This window comes from Medicago sativa, chromosome 5 (genome assembly GCF_051527215.1).
Source record: "Medicago sativa cultivar Bolivia chromosome 5, Bolivia_mono, whole genome shotgun sequence".
In the NCBI taxonomy this organism is placed as follows: domain Eukaryota; kingdom Viridiplantae; phylum Streptophyta; class Magnoliopsida; order Fabales; family Fabaceae; genus Medicago; species Medicago sativa.
The window spans coordinates 23544027-23557194 of NC_140753.1; positions in this window are offsets into that span (position 1 = coordinate 23544027).

Here is a 13168-nt window from a genome sequence, read left to right on the forward strand (position 1 = left end):
TAGTTTAGGATGAAGAATTGTCTTACTTAATTCGGTTCTAAGTTCCTTGCCTATTTTCTATCTTTCTTTCTTGAAATTGCCAACTTAAGTTTGGAAGAGGATAGTGAGGATCCAAAGAGAATTCCTTTGGGGAGGGGTCGGAGGAGGGAAGAAGATTAGTTGGGTGAAATGGGATGTGGTGTGCCAACAAAAGCGGAATAGGGGTTTGGGGGTGAAGGATCTCCGGTTGATGAATATTAGCTGGTTGGCTAAATGAAGATGGAGGTGGCTTGATGGGGATAGAACGTTGTGGAAAAGGGTGATTCAAGCGAAATATGGGATGCGAGTAGGTTATTTGTTGGATGAGAGGAGTGTGGAATTGCCGAGAAATGCATCCCTTTGGTGGAAAGAGTTGGTGAGGCTTGGCGATTATGGTGGCACTAATTGGTTCAACTCGGAGGTGGTTAGGAAGGTGGGTAATGGTTTGACTTCAAGCTTTTGGAACGATAGGTGGATAGGTGATAAGTGTTTCCGGTTGAAATATCCATGGCTTTATTCGATCTCTAGCCATAAGAACGCTTTGGTGGCGGAGGTGGGTGTGGTTACGGAAGTGGGTTTGAATTGGAGTTTTAGGTGGAGAAGGCATCTCTTTATATGGGAGGAGGAGCTGTTAATTAGCCTCAAGGAGGACTTGGAGGGTGTTGAGTTCTCTCGGGAGAAGGACGGTTGGTGGTGGAATTTAGAAGAGAAAGGGAATTTTACGGTAAAGTTGTCGTACGTAAAGTTGGAAGGCTTAGTGTTAGGTGATAGTCTGTGGCAAGAGGAAGAAAGAAGGGTTCTTGAAGAGTTATGGAAAGTCCCGGCACCGTCTAAAGTCATAGCATTTGCCTGGAAGGCTCTCCTCAACTGAATTCCAACGAAGTTAAATTTGGCCGTGTTGTTTTTGGATTTCCAAACTGTTGTATTTGGATTTCCAAATTCTATTATCTACCGAAGTTGTTACTAGGTTGAGTCACGACCAGGTCGCTCTCTTTAAGACGTTTCGTGGTACTGCCCAAAATTGTGCAAGGCAGATTATCAACCATGCCGCCTCCAGGATAAAACAAGCCCAGCTACAACCATAGTTTTCAGACTCGGCTCGGACCGGCCGGTCGGACCGGTTGGACCGTGAACCGGTGGGTAAGCCGGTTCGAGCCAACTTTTGGATCGGCCATGCAGTTAACTCGGTCAAAACTGGTCAAACTCGGCCAGAACCGGATTAAACCGGCGACTCAGAGGATTGAAGAAAACCGGCCGGGTCAATAATTGGTCGTTTTTTTTTTGGAACAGAAACAAGGGCGCGTGTTATATTTATTTAAAAAAAATTCCAACTTGCTTTGAGTGGGAATCGAATTGGCAACATCAAGTTTAAATGTGGAATGCATTAACCACCACACCATGCCTTCAATTGTGTTACTGTTTTGATTCTTATTTATTATATTAAATTCAATTGCAAAATGTCATAATAATTCATATTTCCTTTTTATAAAACGTTGATATTCATAATTATTTTTAATGATATATTTCATAATTTTGTTAATGTTTTGCTTCTTATTTTTAATGTTTCAATGATATTTTTCTTAATTTTAGCTTAATGATATATTGCAATTTATATTTAAACTTATATACAATTATTTTTAACACCAAAAAATTACACTTGCTTGTAAATATTGTTGTGATTAATAGCACATTTCTTTTGTCAAAAATAAAAATAGTGGAATTTTTTTTATAAAATCAATTTTGTGCTTAAAATTAATTTTTGTATTTGATTGGTAATTGTATTATAGTCAATAGATTAAATTTGACTCGGAGAAAATCTACATATTATATTAATATTAATATATTTCCTGTCAACAAAATATAGCTGTACAAATATTAATATAGATATTACATGTCATTTTTTTTTAGTTTTTAAGTGAACGAGTCACCGATTTAATCTGGTTAAATAGCTATATAAATTTAATCTCTAGACCGAGTTATCTAACCGAGTCATCCGAGTTGATCCGGTTCAGTCATGCGGTTCGACCAATGACTCAGTGGTTCGACCATTGACCCAGTGACCCAGTACCCCTGCCGAGTCGATGACCGAGCCGAGTTTTAAAACTATGGCTACAACTGTTCGATTAACTATTGCACTGTAGAAAACCGTTCGAGAATTACACCTCCAATATGTTACCAAGACCATTCTTTTAATACTGAAACCACTTTAATATGGTATTGTTACCACTCTATTATGGTGCTGAGACCACTCAAATATGGTGTTATAATCATTCTAGCTTTAATTTCTCCAAAACATCAATATGACACTACGACCACTCAAATATGGTGATACCACCATTTCTCCTCAAATAGAAAAAATATTGTTATAATATTTATATACAGTTAAGATCATTCTTGATTCTGACGGGACATTGTTATTCCAAATAGGGACTATGATCTTAAAAGTATTCTTTATTCCGAAGGGACGTATATTACCGAAGGGACTATGTTTTTAAGACCATTCTTAATTCCGAAGGGACATTAAACCAAAAAGGGACTATGGTCTTAAGAACACTCTTAAATCCGAAGGGACAGAAAAAGGAGATGAAGAGAAGAAAGACTCGTCAACAAAAGTCAATAAAGGGAGAAGAGAGAAAGAGTTCCCGACAACTCAATGAAACTCTTTGGTGTACTTTTTGAACTAGGTGAGCTCTCCTTTTATAGGGAGAGTTTGTAACTAATTTGGAGAAACTTAAGAATTAAGTAAACTTAAAAATTAAGCAACTCACAGATCAGCTCAAGTAACAAACTAATCAGATAAGTTCAAAAAGAAACAAATCCACTAACGAAGGAAAGATAGGAAATTCAGTTGGATTCTCAATCTTATCACAACCAGTGATATCCATGAATTAAAAATAATAATTACTATTATTTTCATCATTATCGGGTTTTTAAAATTAAATACCGCAATTTAAACACTACTAATGTGTGTGTTCTATTTTATGTGGGACCCCACATTCTATTTTTTTAATTCACACAACACTAGATCAAAGTTTAATTACTTGGTGTTTAATCTTCCAACCTTTCAATTTCTTTCCATCTTCACACCAATGTTCCAACAGGCCGTGAGGAATGTTTTACCTCCTGGAGCTTCTGTGATGTGCGTGTTGTGTGGATTGAAGGATGAATCTCCTCTTCATCTGCTACTTCATTGTGATTGGGCTAAGGCGGTCTGGTTGAGGTTAATGTGGTGGGTGGATGGCTGTTTTATTACACCCCCCAATCTGTTTATCCATTGGGCATGTTGGGGGAATTTCGTTGGTAGTAAAACAGTCAATAGAGGTCGTGGGCTGATTTGGTTGGCAGCTTTATGGGTGTTGTGGAAAGTCCGGAATGACAAGATTTTTAACGGTGTAAGTTTTGAAGTTGATGATATTGTCGAAGAGGTTAAGGTCTTGTCGTGGACGTGGCTTTTGGGTAGGACGAATACACCGGTGTGTCTCTTTTACGAGTGGTGTTGGACCCGATTTTGTGTCTCCAAAGGAAAGCGACGAGTTAGGAGCACTGGTTTTTGCTGTTAGCAGGAGTGCAGGATCGGTTTTGGTTCTGTTTTTCCTGGTTTGTGACAGTTTGGTGGCTGTCTATATCTTGTTGTCGCGGCTCCTTCTGTTTTTGGGTGTTTTGTCCTTCTGTTACATAGTCTGTGTTATTCTTTTGGTGTTTTTGCTCGGCAGTGGGTTAGTTCATGAATGATGCAAGGATATGCTTGCATCTTTGCTAGTATATTTTGGCATCATTGTTTGATGCTAATGTAGTTGGTTTTTTTTTTTTTTTTTTTTTAAGAAATGTAGTTGGTTTTTTATTGGGTGTATTGATGTTCCGTATATATGCGGCATCTTTTGTATTTTCCACTGTTTTGTTTTCCGCGAGTTTTTAGTGCACCTTGCACTTTTTCGACTAGAATAATATTAGCCGTTTCAAAAAAAAAAAAATCTAAAACAGCTAAAGGTTGTTTTGCTTTTCAATTTTGCTTTTCTTTTGCCAAACACTTCTTGCTCTATTTTTATTGGTGGTGTGCCTAATCGTTCTAGTGTAAGCGACTAAGGGGTATTGTTCCTTTTTTTTTTAAGCAAATTGTGCCTTTTATCTTATTTAATAAATAAATTGTTATGTTTTTAATTCTTTTTGAAACAATTCTTTCTTCAAAAAGAAATTCTTTTTGAAACAATTCTTTTCAATTTATAGTGATGTGAAATTAATTTCTATGTACTTTTATTGTAAAATATTTTTACGTACACATGCATTCAAACACAACATGAAAAATAGGTATTTCCTTTCATAAAAATAATGAAAAATAGGTATTTTACGAAATATTTTAGTAAGAAACTTATAAAGGCGATATCATAAATTGATTTGATTGAATGCATGTGTAAAAATATTTTACATTGTAGGTGCTTACTAATTGAATTCTTAACTAAAATGAGCACCTTATAACGTATTGTTTGAGAGAATCTGAGTTTGATTCTTGTATGAAACAATTATTGACCAGACTTTATTTATCTTCCGGTCAAAGTTCGAGTTACTAGGATCCCCTTTCTTGAGGAGCCGGAAAGTTAACACAAAAAATACTAATTAAATCCTTATATATGAAAACAATTTATTTTTAGTTGTTAATTAAAATTATAAGGTTAGAAGTATTGGTTGATTAATTTATTTTTGTTCTACACTGTTTAGTGGCGAAATTCATACACTCTGGTCTAAGGGAAATTCATACACTCTAGTCTAAGGGTTGAGAAGTATAGAATTGTATATTTGAACATGCGCTCCAACCTATCAAATGCCCCTTTAACTTAAATTATATTTAATTTAATTATTTTGTGAATAACAATTTTTAATTAAATTATATTTAATTAAATAAACATAACTTTTGATTTATTCAATCATATATAATATATTAAGATGTTTATTCAATCATAACTTTTGACATGTCTCTCTCAAAAAAAAAAAAAACACTTTTGACATGTCAATTTTTTTTTATTGTTTGGACGGTATATTAAGAAGAAAAGAGAATTTTTATTTTGAAATGAGATTAAAAGAGAATAGTTAAAAGAACAAAGTAAAATTTATCTCTATATATCAAATGAATTTCCGGTTTTTATGTTTTTAAAATATATTTGGGAAATTCATTTGTCAAACAAGTTTTTTCCTTCAGACTTTTCTAAAACAGTTTTCAAAATTAAGATTACCAAACAGATTTTTTTTGTTAGTTTCTTTTTCAAAACAGTTTGCTAAATCTAATTTATAAAATAGAATTTAAAAACTAAAAACCAAAACTCTTTCAAACAGGCCAATCTTTTAGTCGAATTTACGAGATATCCATGTTTTAACTTTTCTATTGGGGTGGTTTATAAAGTTAACATAAAAGATTGTTTGAGATATAAGACAGTTATTACACGGTACAATTTCATAATTATCCTTATACATTAACAAGAAAACATGTCTATATATTGATCGTGTTTTGTTTACCCCTTGATTGTGTTGTGTTTATCCCATTGATATTTGTTAATTAACTTTATAATGGTGTGGGTTGCTCTGGTGGTACACATTTATGATTTTAGAGTGTGTTCCTCTCAATATCATTAGATAGTTTTAAAAATAATATTTTTTATGGATCAAAGTAAAAAAAAAAAAAGGTTCAGTTATAGGAATATGATTCTTTACATTTATAAATCCCAAAGTCACCAACATTTAGTTTATTTTTGGGGTTAGTTTTGTCATTACCACCCATGCAAGATCATGTAGTCATATGAGGCTGCAAAGAATCCTGATCCTTAAATTTTATAATAAAACAAGCAAATGTAGTCGTCTATATATTAGTTAGGATGGCCACATCTTGAGCTGGTCATGCCATTTTGATTTGTTGCCTATTTGCGTTGCTTAATTCCTTTTAATGATATATGTCATTGATCTTTGTTCAAAGCAACACAAAAAAAGGTATTATTGTAAGAATTTAATTTGCATGCATAACGTAAAATTATTTTATACAGGTGTATACTCATGTATCGTTATGTATGTAACAAAATGAATCTTTGATGTAATTTGATTAGATACACAACAAAGAAAATTTTATAGTAACGTTACATTAAAATCATTCTCACCTTATAAATATATGTTACTTACAAACAACGACTGTTTGCATTCGTTTATTTTTTTCGCCAAATTTTTTTTGGAAGCAAGGAAAAAAGCCTTAATTGGATAATAATAATTCACATGCATGTACCCACATGCTTATCAAGTGTCTATTCTTGTGGCTCAATCATGCCCTATTGTAACGATCAATTGAAAAGAAATAGATCCTCCGCTTATATATATTTTTAAATATTATTCTAATACATACTCCATATGTCTGAAAATAATAATCGTTAAGGTTTGTGCATAATTTTTAAGAAAATGATTGATTGTGTTAATTTCAATGGTAAAATTAGTACCATTTACTAAAATATCTTTATTAATTGTAGTTAGTGGAGTTGTTAAGTTGGATGAAATTTAATAAATAAGAATATAATAATGGAAAAAATAATAAATATTGCATTGATATTGTACAATAATAATTATTTTGAGCCAGAAAAAAAAAACATTAAAAAGACAATTATTTTGAGATGAAGAGTATTTTTTTTTCAATTAAATTAGTATGATAATGAAATTAAGAATATTCTGGTCTATGTTAGAAAGCTTCCATGGTTTCTTTGCTAGATTCTTGCCATTTACGTTTATTGTACTTATTTTGTTTAATAAGTAAAAAATAGTATTTTATATATTGTGCTGAACACGTGTGTTTTTTTTTTTTTTTGAGGGAGTGTGTTTTTTATTCGTAACTTTTATTCTTATCAAAAGTCTAAAATATTGTATTTTATAAAGTTAGTTCAACTCTTCTTTTTCTTTGATTATTTTGACTTGAACCACACTTTATTATTTTTTACTAAACATGGACAGGAGCGAATCTAGACATTTGATTATTTTGACTTGAACCACACTTTATTATTTTTTACTAAACATGGACAGGAGCGGATCTAGACATTTGATATTGGTGTGGCAAAACTTCCAAAGCAACTATATATATTAACAAAGTAGACCATTGACACTTTAAACAGAATAGCAAAATGGTTTGGGTGAGAGCATTTTTTTTTTTGTGGTGGTTGGGTTCGAACCCCAGACCTTGCATATATTATGCATTGTCCTTACCAACTGAGTCAAGCTCACGAGGACGGGTGGGAGCATTTTAACATGGTGTTACAGGTTCGATTCCCTGCAACAGCTTTTATTTTTATATTAATATTAATAATTAAAAAAATAAAAACTGAAACTCAACTTGAAAAAAAAAATCAAAACTCTGCAACAGCTTTTATTTTTATATTAATATTAATAATTAAAAAAAATCAAAACTGAAACTCAACCAATATTAATAATTAAAAAAAATCAAAACTGAAACTCAACTTGAAAAAAAAAAATCAAAACTGAAACTCAACCAACAGGAGTTGAAGAGTTGAACACAGGTCATACGAATCATCCATCAAGCATAAACCGCTAAGCCAAGTAAAAAACCTATGATATATGAACGACTTATATTATATATATAATTATTTAAGTCAAATATATGAAGAAAAAAAAATTGGAAAATAATCTATATGAAGAAAAAAAAATTGGAAAATAATCTGGTGTGGCAACTGCCACACAATGCCTAATAGTGGATCCGCCCCTGAACATGGATCACATGATACCAGTTGGTTTTATTTATTTATTATTGATTATTACTGTGTGCAGATTGTAAAGATAAGAAAACATATTTCTTCATTCTAAAAGAGTGAGCTATTTCATGATATTGGGTCCCCTCTTGGTTCAAATCAAATGATTCAATGGATATTATTTTAAAACTTTTTCTTAAATATAATTATTAAAGTTGTTTCTTAAATCTAATCTTGTTTTCTGTGCGGCCAATTGTAGAGAGCTATTTTTTTACTACGTATAGAACAAATTTATCTCATAATTATTTATAGCATCAATACAAATATCCCTCAACTCTAAAACCTGAGGATAAGTCATGCATGCGGTGTTCATGCTAGATTATTAGCAACAACATTAGTGTGCTTTGTTGTAAAGTTCACAATTGAGTTTGAACATGCAATGTTTAACATTTCAAATACAATTAGTAGTATTAGCTCCAATAAATATATTGTTGCAGTTTCTAATGCACGTACCAATACATGTCTTGTTATCTAGAAAATAGACATTAATATTACATTTCAATTTTTCAATTGGTGGTTTTCTCCATTTAGCTCAATCATGCCTGGGATGAGAGTCATACATTGACTCTTGATGAAATTTTTGCCCATTATCATTGATTGAGAAACATGGATTGATATATCGACGTAGCACCCTCATCAATGTCCTCACAAAGCTTCAAGTTGTTACTTTTTGAAAAGCTCTACATGGTTGAACACCACATAATACGCTTTAACTGAGGCAAAGAGTTTGCAATGGTAAAAAATAGGTAAAAAAAAATACCATTGACGGTCATAATATAAGGTTATAGACCTCTTAAAGTTTCAACAACCATTGGACATGTAACAAACAAATGCCAAGCATTTCACCATATTCCCTACACCGAACACAATTATGGGGCAAAAAATACTTTTTCGTTATAAGCTTTGTTCTAGTTTGTAAGCAGTCTCTTAACATGCGCTATATAAAATTCTTCACAATAAGGGGGCTTCCAAACTTCAAACCATAGACCAATCACCATTCACATTTTTTTTTTTGTCACATCCAATCACCATTCAAATGTAAGGCAGCATTATTCACCAAATTATTTAAAACAAGATTATATGTAGACTTTATTATAGGCTAAATTGCACTTTTCGTCCCCTAAGTTTCAAAATGTTGCGATTTTGACCCTCTATTGAAAAATGACAATTTTGGCCCCTTTCGTCCTAAAATTGCGGAGAATACGCCACATGTCCCAAAACAGGGGCCATAATCGCAACTTTTTGAGAAGATAAGAGATCAAAAGATCATATTTCTCTTATGTTAGGGGGTCAAAAGAGCATACTTCCCTAAACATGAGGGGTCACTTTTGCCATTTTTTTAATAGGGGTCCAAAATCGCAACGTTTTGAAACTTAGGGCGCGAAAAGTGCAGTTTAGCCTTTATTATAAACATATCTCTAGATAATTATATGTCCACCAACACAACAAATCTTTAACAATCGAATCCAATAAGGGTGTGTTCAGCACATACTCGACATCTTCCTCTTGAATCAAGTTGCGAACTAGATCTACCCCACCTAGCAACATCATAGTTACTAAATCTTGCGTTTTGAGGTCACAATTGATCGGTACGCTTTGTGTTAGAAAGAATTTTTTTGGATGGTAATATAATTCATTTTGATTTGTTAAAAAAAATGACTCATATACGGACCCCACATTTATATTAAGCACCACGCACCACATTTCATTTCAGATCTTGACGTAAGAACTCTAGATGAACAAATGATATGCCATGTGTAACTTGGACTACCACCAACTTTCGCACTCAACAAATTTTATGTAAGAGTATTTGGCTTTGAAAACTTTTGCATGAACATAAGAATATTGTAAAACTATTTTGCACACGTCGCTATGTATGAAACAAGATGAATCTTGTTGTAATTTAATTAGATAAACATCTAAGAAAATTTTATAGTAATGTTACATCAAAATAATTCTCTCTCTCTCTCTCTCTAAATATGTCACTTACAATACTTTTTATATGGGTAAAAAGGCGATAGTTTGCATTTGTTTATCTTTTCACTAGAGAAATTGAGATAGAAATTATGATGTTTTTTAGGGGAATAGAAAATGATGGTATTGTTCTTGTTAGCATATTTAAGTTGGTAGGAACATTATGTTATACAGCGGTTAGGGTTCGAAATCCAAATTTACCATTTATCAACCTGAAAATAGAATTGCTAGCCATTAAAAAACTTTACCAAAAAAATGCGAACGATGGTGTTATATTTTATTAGAAATAAATAGTGTTATAATTTGAGTAAACTACGTACAAATTCTTGCAGAGTATGAATTATGTCTCCCTTTGGTTCATTGATTGGAACATGGAAAGAAGGATTATCCTTTTTCTTTTATCAACAAAACAAAACTTTAAAGCATCAACTGTCTATTCTTGTCGCTCAATTGTGTCCTATTGTAACGATCAACCTGAACTCATTTTTTTGAATTAAAATTTAGCCTTCAAGGCCTCACACTCAAAAATCATATTAAGGTTTCACACTTTCGATGTCATACAATCCCATAAATAAAATACACAGCTTGAAATTCACATAAAATTCCAGACTATATATAATAAAGTTATTGGAGTAACACCAAGATGTCTACAAGTTGGTTCTCTAACTGATGATCATTCCTCGGCGACTGATTAAAGCTCCCCTGTACATGTTACAAGAGTACAAACAGATAAACAGACATAGAAGAGGTGAGTAAATCATAAATAAATTACATGTTACGTACAAATAGATGAAACAAACCCAACACAACACCATATAGCACCACTAACAACTTAAATCACAATACTACAACTATATGGTAGTTAGAAATAGGTTAAACAAACTCAGCAGTCAACACCAAACAAAATCACCAACAACTCAAATCGCTAGAACGTTACGACATTATTAGGAGCGACACATCATTAACACACAAATCATAATAAATGCATCACAAAACAATGCTCACATACTCTACTTGTATGCATGTGATACTGAATTCAATAACTAACGAATGCTTGACCACTGTACCGTGTTGTGTCTCACACATAACAGTAGCACCTATTTTGGTGAATGACATTGATCACACTCTCAACTCGTTTGTCTCACACATAACAGTAGCGCCTATGAAGCACGAACACAGACACGTCACTGACACGGACACATCGACACCGATAAAATTTTGAAAAAATGACATAATTCAAGGTAATCACAAGTGTCGGTGTCGTGTCGGACGCCGGGACGCTCCTTCAATCAGAAGTGTTGGCGCAACAAAGCTTCATTGTGAGGCGGTGTCTTTGGTTTCGGCAAAGGCATTGAATTGGGTAGAGATTAATTTTATTACCCCCCAAATTTGTTTGTGCATTTGTTGGACAAATGAGGTGAAACCCATTAAGCTAAAGCGAGGATATATGTTTATTTGGCATGCTACGATCTGGATGATATGGAGGGCGAGAAATAATATCACTTGCAGAAATTGTGAACTTAATTGAAAAGATTAAGGTCTTGTCATGGCGTACTTGTTTGTACTATCAGCAGTGTTGGAACCCGAAAGATTGCTTATCCCATTAGTTTTGAAATGGGGGTTTGGTGGGCTAGCGGTTTTCACTGCGCCAGGGGGGGAAGGGAGTTGTTGTTTCGGCTGCTGATGCATCTGTACTTGGGCAGTGGCAGGGGCTGTTTCTGCGTCTGTTTTCATGGCTCTGGAGGTGTGTTTTTAATTATGCTATTAAAAAAAAAATTGATATTTGATAGTGTTGGGTGGATCATTATGTGTTGTAATTCTACATCCTCCCCAAGATCAGAATTAAGATTTTCCATAGCAGCCTCCACCTTCCTAATTCAACTGCGCTTTCCTACCCCCAATGTGTGTATATGATTCACATTTCATATATACATTTACATACAATGACCCTATGCATGGAGTTTACAACACTAATGAGTAATGAGTACCATCCTTGTTTCGCTCAAGCTATAACCCTCACAATTAGGATATCCACTAAGCACCACTCTGTTTTTTCTCGACAAGTCACTTGTCATTCTTGTATCATTCGGCTTAGGCCACTACTCTGAGAACCATTTTCATTTTGTTCATCTAAATTCACAAGATATATCGACCAAGTGTCATTCTCGCGTGGAGGCCTAGGTTGTAGGATATCAATCACACCCAGGCATCACATAGCAAGATATAAACAACACGTTCCTTCTTCTTGTAATTCGTTTGGTTCGTAATTTCTACTTATACAAGAATTGGTGTTATGGAACACAACGATTGATTCTCCAATTTCCAATTATGCACGAACAGTGGTTTGTAATTTTGTAATTTTCCTGGTTTAATTTGAGGAATGCGTGAATTAATGAAAAATGTTAAAAAAATAATGCTATTTCTTATCATGTGTACACATGTTGGCTCAGTTGGAAAGAAACGGGCCACTTCCTTGCAGAAGGTTGTGTGTTCGATTCTCTCTGCCGATGTGAGGGCAGTGTTGGTGGGTGATCTGTAAGTACCTCTATAAGTGTCCTTTGGGTCCGGAGGCGTGCCCTGACCCTGGTGGTGACCGGAGCCGAACCCACCTAAACTTTTTGTAACAAAAAAAAAAAACATGATATGATAATGTCTATCTTGTTACTATCATATCATATCCTTATCCAGTATGTTATCCTATCCTATTTTTGTCATATCATGCGCACCAAACGGGCCCTAAAGGTTATCGCTAATCTCAGAAAACCATAATTAGTTGATTTTATGCATATTTTTAATTTGTGATATTTTATGTTTGATTTTCTATTTCAGATCTTGATCCTGCTGAAATCCTCCAGAACCTTATCGCTAATCTCAGAAAACCATAATTAGTTGATTTTATTGATCTTGTTGTGTTTCTAATTATGGTGCCTAATCAATTTTGTGAGATTTGTGTTTCTAGTTAGGTTATCGTTATTTGTGATGTTATCTGTTGTTTCCTTTCAGATCTTGTTTTGTTCCTAATGAGAGTGTTTAACATTTTTTTTTTCGTTTACTAAACCTAGATAATCTAATATTAAAATTATTTTTCAGACTTTTTTGAATCCAGAAGACCTACATCTGATGAAGTGTTACAGTATCAATTTGATTTTATAAAAAAAAATGTTTTTTCCTCAAAAAAAGAAAGAAAGAAATGTTTTAAATTTTTTGAATAAATAGAAAAAGGTATTCACGCCGATCACACTCTTCACTCATTTTCAATTTTCATTCTTACACATTTTCATTCCCTCTCAATTTTCCCTCTCGCGCATTCTCAATTCACTATGGCTGAGTTCTTGAAAATTGTTGCAACTGAAACTGGCAGAGTACTCACTGGAGAAATTAATAAAAATTTGAAA